Here is a 14,247-nt window from a genome sequence, read left to right on the forward strand (position 1 = left end):
TACAGATTTTTTAAAAATGATTTAATTTGAAAATTTCAATAATTTAGTAATTGAATTATGCTTTAATATGATTAAAAAGCTTAAATTTGTTGTGAAAAGTCTTAAAAAATCTTCTATGGCTTTGAATTTGACATGATACAGATAAAATACAGATTTATTTTTAAGTAAATACAGATTTCCCATATAATAATCTGGCAACGTTGTTCAGCGGTTTAAAAAACTCGTTTTGGTAACCGTTTGCTGGGTAGCAGATTGTGGTGTGTGTCTCGGATAGATCGTTGCTCGTGTGCTATTTTGAGACAAAATCATTAAAAATTAATAATAGAAAAATAAAATTAGTTAGACTCACAGGCTGGACCCGGTGTCTGCAATTCCCGTTACAGTTTATATGGAATTCCAATTTAAGATTGTAACAGAAAAATCATTCATCGGGTCCAGACTGTTAATAGATTATATCACTCTCTCCCCATTATAAATCTCGTTTAAAACCTTCTCAAAAAAATCTAAATTATTCGCTCTACAGCATTGCCTTGGCGTTCTCGAATGCGAGATTCCTACTCGAAACTAGGTGTCCGAAGACTTGATTGTTTAGGCAATTGCAAACCTCTTTTTACACTTAAGCTTCCATCCACCCCGGGATACGAACTGACGACCTTTGTATTGTTAGTCCAACTGCCTACCAGCGACTCCACCGAGGCAGGGCCCAGGGAGACGACTCCTACACCTGGACTGAGCTATCGACCTAACCTCTAGGTTAGACCGGGGCCAACATTTACTTCCCCGTCCGACCGAAGAGGTAAATAAGAGGTAAATAAATGTCATCAATGCATATTAATTTTCATTTATTCAAAACATGATTCGAAATAGAAGTTTATGCAATAAACCAAGCAATAAACTGCAAAAGAAGATCTTTACAGCACGAGTCGTACATTTAGCCATCGAGGTTTACCGAGTTGTATAAATACGACATATGCTGAAAAAATCAAGTTTTGCAACAAGTTGCTAACAACATTTTTTGCAATTCTGAAAAAACGCTTTCTGAATGGAATTTTATGTCAAGCATCCATGTGTGAATTGTAAATTAAACGTTCAAAACAAAAAATATTGAAAAATGTTACTATTCAATAACAGTGGATAAATGTACAACTCGTGCTGAAAAAATCTTATTTTTGCAACTTGTTGCATAAACTACTATTTCAGAATCATGCACTTTGCTTGCGTATTCAATACCTGAGATTCAATACCTGCCCTTCTCCTTGCCTGTGCGTTTTGTGATAGTCGTTGCTTTCTTTTTTTTAAATTTGGTTTGAATTTTTCTGCCCTTCCCGATTTTGGCATTTTTGCTTCTTTATATTTCTTCTTTTCAAAAGTAGGTATCAGAATATTCTAAATTTTATTCAAAACTTTTTTTAAATTTACAGGAGGCAAAAAATATTAATAAAAAGAAGCTTTAATTTTTGAATTCCTCAATGCTTAAAATCATATTTGCTGCCATTTTTGCCACCATCTTAATTTACAGAAAATGAGATAACTTTGTGGCAGTGCGTGGCCGAATGGTTACGCTGTCCGCTTTGTAAGCGGATGATTCTGGGTTCGATTCCCATCTGCTGCAACCTTCCATCGGATGAGGAAGTAAAATGTCGGTCCCGGCCTTGGTTGTTAGGCCGTTAAGTCATTCCAGGTGTAGGAGTCGTCTCCATGCCATAAGTACAAACAACACACCAAACCAAGCCTACTCCGGTGGAATCGCTGGCGGCGGTTGGACTCGCAATCCAAAGGTCGTCAGTTCAAACACTGGGGTAGAAGGTTCCTTGGAGTAGAAAGAGGTTTGGGTACTCCCCCCATTCAAGCCTTCGGACTCCTAGGTTCGAGCAGAAACTTGCAATAGAGACCACAAAAGACCCGGGGGTTGTTAATGTGGATGGTTTGATTTTTTTTTTGAGATAACTTTGGGGCATTTTTAGTGTCATATTTTAGAAAAGAGAACCAAATTTTCAGATAAATAAACAAACTCACGATTTGATTGTTTTTTTTTCAAATCAAAAGATTTTGAATTATAAATACCCGAATTTAAAAAAAAATTTTTTTTGAGTATTTAGTTTTTTAATTCAAATTTTCAAATATTTTACTTTTAGTATTTTTGCATTTTTTAATTTTGAAATTTTTTACTTTATTTTGAATTTCTATGTTTTGAAATTCCATTTTTTTTTATTTTCGAATCAGGCCGTTTGAAGTGCTGACAAAATTCCAAAGATTATGTTGTCTGACATATCGGGCGGCCAGTCTAAAAAACCAGCTAGAAGTCGCCTAACGAAAAACTTTTGCTAGAAAGAGATAGGAAACCTTGCTTGTTGTTAATTTATGTCCCTCGACTCTTACCAGTTTTCAGCTTATTGTACGTCTATTTCCACTGAATTTTTCAAATCTTTTTTTCAGATCAATGTAATTTTGAATTATTAATTTTCGAATTTAATTTTTTTGCAGGTTTTTAATAAATATTTTTGTTTTGGATTTATAATTTTCTTGACTTCACAATTTTGGTTTTTCTTGCAGGCCAAGGATTGATACCTAAGAGCATGCAATGGCACTGACCTTGTTGCGTGCTCTTCGGTTGACGTCCACGTAAGGAACATCCTGGAAGGAGCGTAACTAACTACATCCGTAGTTCTGTTAGATCATCCGAATTATCTTGATCAGAACAGTATAGCTCTGGTTCCTTGCGAGTGTCCTATTTTCTTACCTCCACGTTGGCTTGGTTTTCATGATGACCTAGCTGGTGGCCTGTGGAAACGGATCGTAAACCTTTGACCACCGCGGGTCAGAGTCGAGACGGCTAAAGAAAGGGGCGCGACAATGTGGGAAAGGGAAGTAATTTGTGATTGTAGACGGTATTGTTTTGATTCGCAGTATGTTGAGTCAACTGCTGTGGATGTACCTGAAACATCGCACAACGGGGTTTCTCTTCTCTTCATTCTCAGCTACCACCTATCTCCTATTTTTATTTTGCTCTTCTGATTCCCAATTCTTCACTGATTCTTCTATTTAATATCCAACATTTGATTTTAATTTTACTAACTTTTGATTCTCTTATCTCTCAAAGCTTTTCCACTCTTTTCTATCAATTGATACTGCTGTAACAAACTTTGTTTTGTTTTTTTTTTCCTTAAAAATATACTTTTCCTTAATGTACTAGTAATATCAAGTCTTTTTATCATTCGCCTAATCTTTTTTTGATTTTATTGCGAATTTATTTATTTGAATAATTCTTTATCTGTCCTATAAATTATCATTACTATAATGTAAGCTTGTTTTGTATCTCTATTAATAAACTATTGTCTAATTTTACATCTAATACATCTAGCTTCTCATTTTTATTCTTCAAAATACGCTCATCATTCTCTTACTATTGATACTTGATTTTTATAAAATAAATTCTCTTTTACTGTCTATTGTTTTCAATCTTCACCCTTTTTTTCAAACAAGTGAGGTTTGAGCCCTTACTCAATTTATGGAATGGTTAAAGGATTAACACAAATATTACTATTGTATTTTTGGTAAACTTTTATAACATGCTTAGGACCAAAAATTGTAACAAAACACCGCGACAAAAGAAATAGCAACAGATAAACAGACTCAACAATAGGGAAGATTTCAGGAGAAAACAATACACAGTAAATAACAATAAGTTTTTGAATTCAAACTAAAAATAAAACAGTTTTTGCTTTAATGAAAGTTGATAGGCACACTTTAAATGGTTAGGCGCTTATACTTACATCAAACCCTACGTAATGTACCACCCCCGGCCGAGTTAAAATGCGTAACCGGAAAAGAAGGTGTGCATGCCTGGCACGAACACTCAAAGCGTGTTCTAGCGTGCTGCTCGTACTGACTCAGAGCAAGGGTGAGATGTAGGTGTAAGGGCAGTGCGTGTTCGTCGGGAACCTAGTGCATAAGATCGGTCAAGGCCCGTTCTTACACTGAAAATTGCGAATTGCGAATTCACAATTTTGGTTTTTCTTGGTTTTTCTCCAAAAAAATGAACTAGATTATTAAGTTTAGTACTTCAAAAGTTATGCTAAAAAAAAGTTTTTTACTAAGTCCGGAATATAGGGTTATATGAAATTATAGGCAGGTTTTTGATCATTTTTGGTCTATATTACCCACCAGGCCTGTAAGGGCAACAGAAAAAAAGGATTGAGAAATCCTTAGGAAACTGAGCGAAAAAAATGGATCACCCTCAAATTTGACTTTTAAGTTTTAAAATTGAAAAATGTCATAGAAATAGCTTAAATTTATTTTCAGTGAAATTATTTCAATAAGCTTCCTGTTTTCTTACAAGGTCGTATTTGACCACGTTTTGCTAAGATATAACCGCTTTGAGGTACAGCATTATCTCCATATGTACAAAAATTGCACTGACCTACAAAAAATAACAAAAATGACTGCGCAGGCTCAACTCGAGGGGAAGCATAAAGTTTGGGGTCAACAGAATCACGTGCATTTTGAATTTAAAAAAAATAGTTTGTCTGGGTCGAATGGTTATTCTCCAAAGTTTGTATGGAGAATTAGGGTGGTTCGTCACTCTTGCTTTCAACCCAAAAATTGCATGCAATATGTAGGAGAACCGAACCGCACTAATTCTCCATACAAACTTTGGAAAAAAACTTTACTTAATCCACCTTTAGGTGATTTGTGCCTTCCTCACATTCGTATAGTACACCGTCGTTTGTGTACTATCTTGTTACTTACACGTCCTATCTTTTTAAAACAGACGTCACAAAATCGTATACCAGCGATAACATTTAGCCAAAAAAGCATCATTCGTCCTAAAAATGTAAAATAATTCATTACTCATTTCTTTTGAAAAGATTGTAGATCTTCAATCTTTTGGGACCATCGAAGAAATCTTTCAATACCTTTTTTTAAAATTTAGGAAATGAGGAAATTTGGATTCTCTATTTTGAATGGAACTGCATTCGAATAAGCGAATCCAAATACACTTATTGGAACAACTAGGCAAATGGATCGCTATATTAACATATCTTCAAAAAAGTGTATATATTGTTATCAGGCTACAAGTCAAATTGAGTCTTAAAATAAAGACCTAAGTGCTAATAACTTAATAGTCCAGATAGAAGTCGCTTGACAAAAAAACTTTTGCTAGAAAGAGATAGCAAATCTGATGCAAACAAATCTCCAGCTGTAATGTAAACATACTTTGAATGTGTTGGTAAATTTCTGACTAGAAAGGCGTATTAGGGATCTTTAGTCTGTCCTGCTCTTTTTTTTAGATTGTCAGCAGAATATTTCGTTATCAAACCCACATGGGCCCATTTATATTGTTTTGCCTGATTTAGTTTGTTTCTGCAGACAGTTTTAAAGCTACATACAGATATTTCAAAAATGATCGATGCGCCATCTGTGTACAATCCGAGAACTGATTTTTGAAATGTCGAAAATAAAAACATCGACAAAAACAAAACAGCACCAGCTTTGTTGATGATGCGGTTGAAGCTGCTCTTAGCCTTACCCCCCAAAGGAAAAAAAAAGAAGCTGCTCCGGTGACCGTGACGCAAAAACCTGGCAAATTGGCTCGTTCCCTCGACGGAGATCTTTTGGATTCAACATCCAGTTGGCAGTTACAATCTGCTCATCGGCTTTGGCATTTTCTTTGTGGTGAGTAATAGGGAATGTTTTGATGGAGTTTTTCCTTAATCTTCTTGTCTTTCAGGAAGAAAAAACGAACTTCGTTCAAAAAGGACTGCTGAATGGCCATTTTAAAGCGTAATCAGCACCGTGCGCAACTCCCGGATGAACTAAGCGAGCACGGTGGCCGCTTCTGCACGAGGTGACGTTAGTGCTGCAGGTGAAATGGATTTGGGTGCAACTTGCTGCTGGCAAATCCAATCGAAGCCACAGCAACAACAACGCGTCTTCACGTCAAGCAGATGCTTATGAGCCACGGCCACGTTGAGAATGAAGCGGTTTACGATTGTCAGGACAATATTTACAGAAATGCAAATAATTATTTGTGTATTGTGAACATGTGCAAAATTAAAAAAATAAGGTAAGAAAAAAAGGTGTGTATACTTTCTTTTTTTTCAAATAAACTGAGGAAATACTGTCTTCTGGGGCGAATCGGGACTTCAATCTGAATAGCGACGGGTTGCGTGTCGGGCCCGGACATCATTTTCATTGAAATATTTGAGATCCGATCTCTAAAATGTGTACAAATAACACTTAAGTGCTCATAACTATTGATAGGGCTATCAGATCTTCAATGTTTTGGGCTCATTAGAAAGGTCTTTCAATTATACAACTAACGACGGGTCGCATTATGGACCCGGCCAAGAATTTCATCGAAATATTTGAGAGCCGGCCTCTAAAATGTGTACAAAATTTGACTTTTTTTTGATAAGGTCCTATAAACAAAAGTAAACATTGAGTGTATCCCGCTTACTCCGATGGACTTTGACATAAGGTGTGAAAGGGATACACTCAATGTTTACATTTGTTTATAGGACCTTATCAAAAAAAAGTCAAGAAATGACACTTAAGTGCTCATAACTTTTGATAGGGTAATCAGATCATCAATCTTTTAAGCTTGTTGGAAAGGTTTTTTGATTACCTATCCAACGATGGGTCGTATGATAGATCCGGACAACTATTTCATCGAAATATTTGAGATCAGGCCTCGGAAATGTGTAGAAATGACACTTAAGTGCTCATAACTTTTGATAGGGCTATCAGATTTTCAATGTTTTGGGCTCATTAGAAAGGTCTTTCAAATACCTTTCTTAAAATGTATGATCAGACGGGTTTTCTTACAAAAACCACCCTTTTTACAATCTTTCAAACTTTAGCCAGAATCGTTTTTTTAGCATAACTTTTGAAGTACTTTACTAAACATTATGATATTAACTAGGGTCTTATGGGACCCCAAGACGGATCGAATGAGACCAAAACGGTCCAAATCGGTTCAGCCAGTCCGGAGATAATCGAGTGCATATTTTTCGGTGCACGGACTCACATCCAGACACACGCACAGACATTTGTTCAGAATTTGATTGTGAGTCGATAGGTATACATGAAGGTGGGTCTACGAGGTCGAATTAAGAAGTTCATTTTTCGAGTGATTTTAAAGCCTTTCCTCAGTAAGGTGAGGAAGGCAAAAACATTCGGTCCTGACAAACTATTTTTGAAAAATTCAAAATTCATATGATTCTGGGGACCCCAAAGTTCATGCTTCCCCTCGAGTTGAGTCTGCGTAGACATTTTGTTGGTCGGTGTTACTTAAATAAGCCTAGAATAGCATGCTCGAATTCACCAAAACAAGTTGTAATTACATAGAGTTTCAGTCAATTTCGCATATCTTCCTTGAACAAAGCAAACGATAGGTTATGATGATAAGATGAAGACTAGGGATAATGTAACATTTGCTTATTATTTATTGTTATCACCATTACCAGCCATAAAGCATATGAATATTTTATTCTAATCATCTTCCAGCAACCGTTAATGCTCATGATCTCCAGACCACACCGACACCGACTCAGTGCGCGAGGGTTCACGATCAACGGACGATCTTTAATTAAATACCAACAGTACCAGTTTTATTCCTTCTATTGCTATTAGAATCATTAAATGTTCAAATAAATTATGCTAAATATTGAGCTTGGCCTATGAGGGGGTTAGGCGGGAGAAGACATTTTAAACACGCACACACATAAATTGAAGATGCGATCGTGTTGAATTAACCACCCACGAACAGGAGCGCTGGAAAATCGATTCTGTTAATCGGTGCCAATGCGCGGTGGAGGATAAATTTATGGTTATACCTTTCCAGAGTGGACAGCTCGCTATTAATTGTTTGCCCTGAGGGGTAGAAGTTAGGATGAGTCAATTTTTGAATTTTTATTTCAACAGAGACAACATTTAATTTTATTCTAAATTTGACTCGAATTATGCTATGAAACTTTTAAAATTATTTTTAAGATTTTGGATATTCTAGTTTTTTTACCCTAACATAGTATTAAAGTTATGGCAAACATGTCCAAGAACCTGCACCACACCAGATCCAAAAGGTTCTGCGCGTATGCGCATAAGCTAATTTCACAAATTGAGCGCAATTTGACCGAATAGAAAAGATGTGGTCAACCTTCGGCCGGTATCAATTTGCCATTAGAAAATGCTGCCCCAGCAGTGCTAGCTGGACCGCGATTGCATTTTAATTAAACGCTCTAACTTCCCTCGTAATGATCTGTTTTTGACGCCTTCAAACTGCGGCAACTTATGGTTCGGACTTGCGGACCAACTTCTACTCTGTAGACCCGAAACGAGGCAATATTTTGCACCGGTTGTAAAGTATAGAGCAGGTCGCTACAATTACCAGACCCTCGGAAAATATACTCTCAATTGCCAGGAAAGTATTTTTTTCGATTTTTTGTTGTCGATTCCAACACATGGGCAATTAAGATATTAATTGCGAAAATGGTTCAGTTCAAATCGATATGCGATGAGGTCTGTCACAGACAAATAAAAAGAAGCCTTTTTTTGAAAACAATATTTTTATATTTTTTTTAAGAGAAAATTGAATGATGAATTTTTATTATATTAAAACGTCACTATTTGAGCAACTTATCTATGATTGTAACCAGGGCTGCGGAGTCGGGTCATATTTCAAGCGACTCCGACTCCGACTCCGACTCCGGCATGCTGAGTTAAGCCGACTCCAACTCCGACTCCGGCTCCAGCTTTCTACAAATTGGTGACTCCGGCTCCGACTCCGACTCCGGCCTACCAAATCTAGCCGACTCCGACTCCGACTCCGACTCCAGCTTTCCAAAACTTGTTGACTCCGGCTCCGACTCCGACTCCGACACCTAATCTGTATTTAAAATATTTTAAAAATATGAATTAATCACATCACTCACATTCAGTTCACACTTGCGCGAATACTGTAAACCGGGGTGACATTTATGTTCGGGGTGTTTCGCAAAATGATAAATACGAATTATTTATACAAAAAGAGTGGTAAAGAACCATACTAAGCTTGGTAGATAAGTGCTCTTTGTTCTATGTCAAAAATCTTCAGATTTAAACGCATTTTCAGCACAACAATGTTCTAAGTAAATTTGAATTTTGTTGTTTGAAAAATTGGAACTATTCATTTACCTAACTACTTTAAATTTACATCCTTTTTTTTAGTTTATAAGCTAGCTACACTAGTTTTTAATTGTCCTTTTTTTAATGAAATATTAAAAGAAAGTTTGCCTTCACGATCGAATTGACATATAAAACCATTTTGCATACTTTTAGGCTGGAATTTTAAATAAACATAGTAACTATCAAAGATACCCTGGTTTTGAAATAAACAATTTTCAAAGTAACTATTTTTTAAAGCTCTTTTGAATTTATTTGAGAAGACGTACATCGACATTGTGTGATCAAGCCCAGTACACACTTTAAACATATAAATCATGAGAAAATTCAATATTTGAAAAATAAATTAAAATTATATCCATTATATCACCCCGATTTAAGGTATTTAAAAAAATATACTTGTTCAACAATATTATTTAAGGATCCACTACACGCAAACATTTTTTGCTCCGATTTTGTTACGGAAATTCTTATAACTCTGAATAGAAAACAGTTAGAGTCCCACTTTTTGTATTAAGTCCTAAAGAAAAGTTATGCAAAGAAATTAGACGAGCTTTCAGGTAAAAATATTTGCGAGACTGAAAAATCAAATCTGTCATTAAGAAATTGTCAAAAACTATCGAAAAACCACTTTTTCAACATTTTATTTTTAAAAACGCTGTTACTTCACAAGGATTAGACTTAGGACAAAGGTCAATACAAAGATTTTTATGTTAAAATTGTCTGGAGAATCGATTCCCGCATTCAGTTTTTAAATTTTTTTTACGTTTAGAGCACTTTAAAAAAAAAAGTTTTCAGTAAATAATTTTGGTATTTTTTTAGGTGATTGCTCCATCCTGCATTTTTCGTGAGTCTTTTTGTAACATCTTAGGCTATTTTCACAAAAATTTTGAACGAAAAAAAATCGTGGGCTTACCCTCAAATTTGACATTAAAATTTTTAAATAAAAAAATCTCATAAAAGTGGCGTGTTGTTTTCTTTCAGTGTATTTTTTCGGAAAGCCCGTCAAATTGCCTACAAGTTTGTCTTTGACCACTTTTTGATAAGATGCAACGACTTTGAGATACAGAAAAAATAAATTCCGAAATACAAATAAATTTCGAATTGAAACTAGCTCCATATACACAAACATGGCTTACATAAGCGTCGTATAACATGTCTACAAAGTTTCATTAATATTGGAGATCGTCCGGTATAACCGATTCCCTATTTGGCATGGAATTGCTCTATATCAATAATTGAATGATTATTTAAAAATTAGTTGCTACTTTTTTTCGATATTGTTTGTCAGTTTCAAATGTTTTCAGCACGACACTTTGATTTATTTTTATTTACATACAAAAGTAGATTGATATAAAAATTGATAGTTTATTAGTAGACTTCTTGACTTTTTTTTGATAAGGTCCTATAAACAAATGTAAACATTGAGTGTATCCCGCTTACTCCGATGAACTTTGACATAAGGTGTGAAAGGGATACACTCAATGTTTACATTTGTTTATAGGACCTTATCAAAAAAAAGTCAAGACTTATACTGTCAATTTTGCAAATATAATAAAAATATTTTTTTTCGATGAGTACCTTTATTTTCCTATAAAAAAAATAATCTACTTAAAACCTCCAAGATATTCGCTATCGGGCAAAAAGATGATGGTGTTTAAATTTTTTTAGAAAGAGTTTGATAAAATTTGATCAAATTTGATTTTAAAGAATACATAAATACAAGCAAAAAGAAACAGTAAAGAATTATTTTAATATGTTTTAATTTTTCGACTACAAAGCCACAATTGTTTACTATTTTATGAGTTATGACACTATAATATAGTGTATACAAACATTGACAAGAGAGGATTGACAGATTATCATTCAGTGATCTTAGTAAAATAACACAATAAGAGCTTTCCAATCACAAAAAAAATGCTTCAAAAATATATCTTGAACCAAAAAATAAATTGAATAAAAAATTTCAACGCAGTGCACGCGATTCAATATATAAATTTAAAAAAATGGGAATTAACCTAAATAATAACAAATACTGAACATAAATTATGTTAAATATTTTGACAACTCCGACTCCAGCTCCGACTCCGGGTCTATCAGAAATTTACGACTCCGGCTCCGACTCCGACTCCAGCTCATACAATTTAGCCGACTCCGACTCCGACTCCGACTCCAGCTAATCGAGTTTTGACGACTCCGACTCCGACTCCGACTCCAGGTTCCCAAAAAGACCCGACTCCACCGACTCCGGCTCCGACTCCGACTCCGACTCCACAGCCCTGATTGTAACTTTTTTGAAATTATTTTTTATTAGGTTGACACTAATTCGTAACGCTAAAAGCGTCCACTTGTCCATGGCCAATTGATAGAATTGTGACGATCGAAATTTTGCGCCAGATTAGATCAATCTGCGAGGAGGGGAGTTCACCTTGCGCCATGTGCGTTCAAGTACCTCACCGGCCGGGGCGGCAATCTAACTCAGAGTTTGAACTTTTATCGAAGCGGCCCGCGGAGGAGGATGGCGCAAAGTTACGGCCCAAACAACGGTGGCATGGATGACGCGACATTTCCAGTAATAAATTGAGTGGCTTTTATTGGCCAGGCTAATTGCGTGCTCTATTGGCTACTGCTGGTGGTGAACGCGCGATTAATAGTGCTGAAGGTTAGCAAAAATAATGGTTCCAATTGCTAATATTGAGCCTCGCCACCAATATGTGATGGGGAGGAGATTAGCCGTTATTATTGATGTTAAATTGTGTGCTTATACTCGCACCTTTGCGATTGTTTGAACAGCAGGAAGCTGAGAAATAAATTATATGACGACCTTGTGGGAAGTATCAGGTAACATGCTATATTAATTACTTTTAAATTATCACTGTTTGTAACTTACATAAACGGATAGAAATTCTGTAAGCAGATCCGTCGAAGTTTTATTCTTTGTTTTTATCTCGAAGCTCCTTCGGGAATTGTTCAAAAAATACTATACGTCCCACATGTCTTGAAAGTTCATGTACGATTTTCCTTCAACAGTCAACATTTTGCTGCCGCGTAAACTTGCACTTCTGCTGCCAAGAAGCATATACTTATGTGATTTTTTTTTCTGCCCATGCAAGTTGCACCATCAACATCACATCGGCCTGTTCGGTGGTGCTTAAGTTGCACCGGCAAAGTGCTAACATGCCAAACTTGTTGCAATTTAGAGACCTGGTTGGTTCGTTGGCCTGCGACCAGATCAAGACTTTAGAAATGGAAATAGATCTACTTTTCACGCACTCAACACGCCGACAGACGCCGGTCGGTCAGCAGCAGCAGCATTCTGCCTGAGAAACTCTTGGGCATCAACGACGATCGTGTTCTTACCAGACCCAGACCAGATCTCTCGGGGGTCGATCTTGTGGAAGGAAACCAGCCTCTCTGGCGAATTTCATAATTGACGTTATCGTTTCATCTAGCACTTTTTGTGAGGGTAAGTGAGTGCTGCCTGCCTGCTGTTGCACGAATTTCTCGTAATAGCGAAAACACGCATGCGAAAGATTTCCAATTTGATGAGAAATACCTTCTGTGGAACTTTATTAGAACTGTAGAAATCATTACAGTCAACGCGGGTAGTTGAGAAACGCAGGCAAAAAGCAAAAAGCAAAAAGCAAAAAGCAAAAAGCAAAAAGCAAAAAGCAAAAAGCAAAACGCAAAAAGCAAAAAGCAAAAAGCAAAAAGCAAAAAGAGCAGTTCTCTAGGATTTCGGTCATTCGATTTTTTTTGTGTTTTTTAATCCGACTGAAACTTTTTTGGTGCCTTCGGTATGCCCAAAGAAGCCATTTTGCGTCATTAGTTTGTCCATATAATTTTCCATACAAATTTGGCAGCTGTCCATACAAAAATGATGTTTGAAAATTCAAAAATCTGTATCTTTTGAAGGAATTTTTTGATCGATTTGGTGTCTTCGGCAAAGTTGTAGGTATGGATATGGACTACACTTGAAAAAAATAATACACGGTAAAAAAAATTTGGTGATTTTTTTATTTAACTTTTTATCACTAAAACTTGATTTACAAAAAAACACTATTTTTAATTTTTTTTTATTTTTTGATATGTTTTAGAGGACATAAAATGCCAATTTTTCAGAAATTTCTAGGTTGTGCAAAAAATCATTGACCGAGTTATGAATTTTTTAATCAATACTGATTTTTTCAAAAAATCGAAATTTTGGTCGTAAAAATTTTTCAACTTCATTTTTCGATGTAAAATCAAATTTGCAATCAAAAAGTACTTTAGTGAAATTTTGATAAAGTGCACCGTTTTCAAGTTATAGCCATATTTAAGTGACTTTTTTGAAAATAGTCGCAGTTTTTTTTTTTTAAATTAGTGCACATGTTTGCCCAGTTTTGAAAAAACAAACATTCAATATTACGCCCTTTTAAAATGTTAGTCTTGATTTGAAAATTTTGAAAATATTTTTTTCGAAAAGATCGAAAAATTTTACAAATGTTTCATATTTTAATATTGAAAATCGGACCATTAGTTGCTGAGATATTAACGATAGAAAATGGTGTGTTTTTTGGGTGAGACTTAGAAAGCATCAATTTTCCTGTTTTTAAACCTTTGCATTGCAATATCTCAGCAACTAAAGGTCGTATCAACAAAGTCCGATGAAGCAAAATATAGAGAATTTTCTCAGCTCTTCAAAAATATTTTTTTCAAAAGTGGGCAAACATGTGCACTTATTTTAAAAAATGAAAAACTGCGACTATTTTCAAAAAAGTCACTTAAATATGGCTATAACTTGAAAACGGTGCACTTTATCAAAATTTCACTAAAGTACTTTTTGATTGCAAATTTGATTTTACATCGAAAAATGAAGTTGAAAAATTTTTACGACCAAAATTTCGATTTTTTGAAAAAATCAGTATTGATTAAAAAAATCATAACTCGGTCAATGCATTTTTGCACAACCTAGAAATTTCTGAAAAGTTGGCATTTTATGTCCTCTAAAACATATCAAAAAATAAAAAAAAATAAAAATAGTGTTTTTTTGTAAATCAAGTTTTAGTGATAAAAAGTTAAATAAAAAAATCACCAAATTTTTTT

This window comes from Culex pipiens, chromosome 2 (assembly GCF_016801865.2).
Source record: "Culex pipiens pallens isolate TS chromosome 2, TS_CPP_V2, whole genome shotgun sequence".
NCBI classification, from domain to species: Eukaryota; Metazoa; Arthropoda; class Insecta; order Diptera; family Culicidae; genus Culex; species Culex pipiens.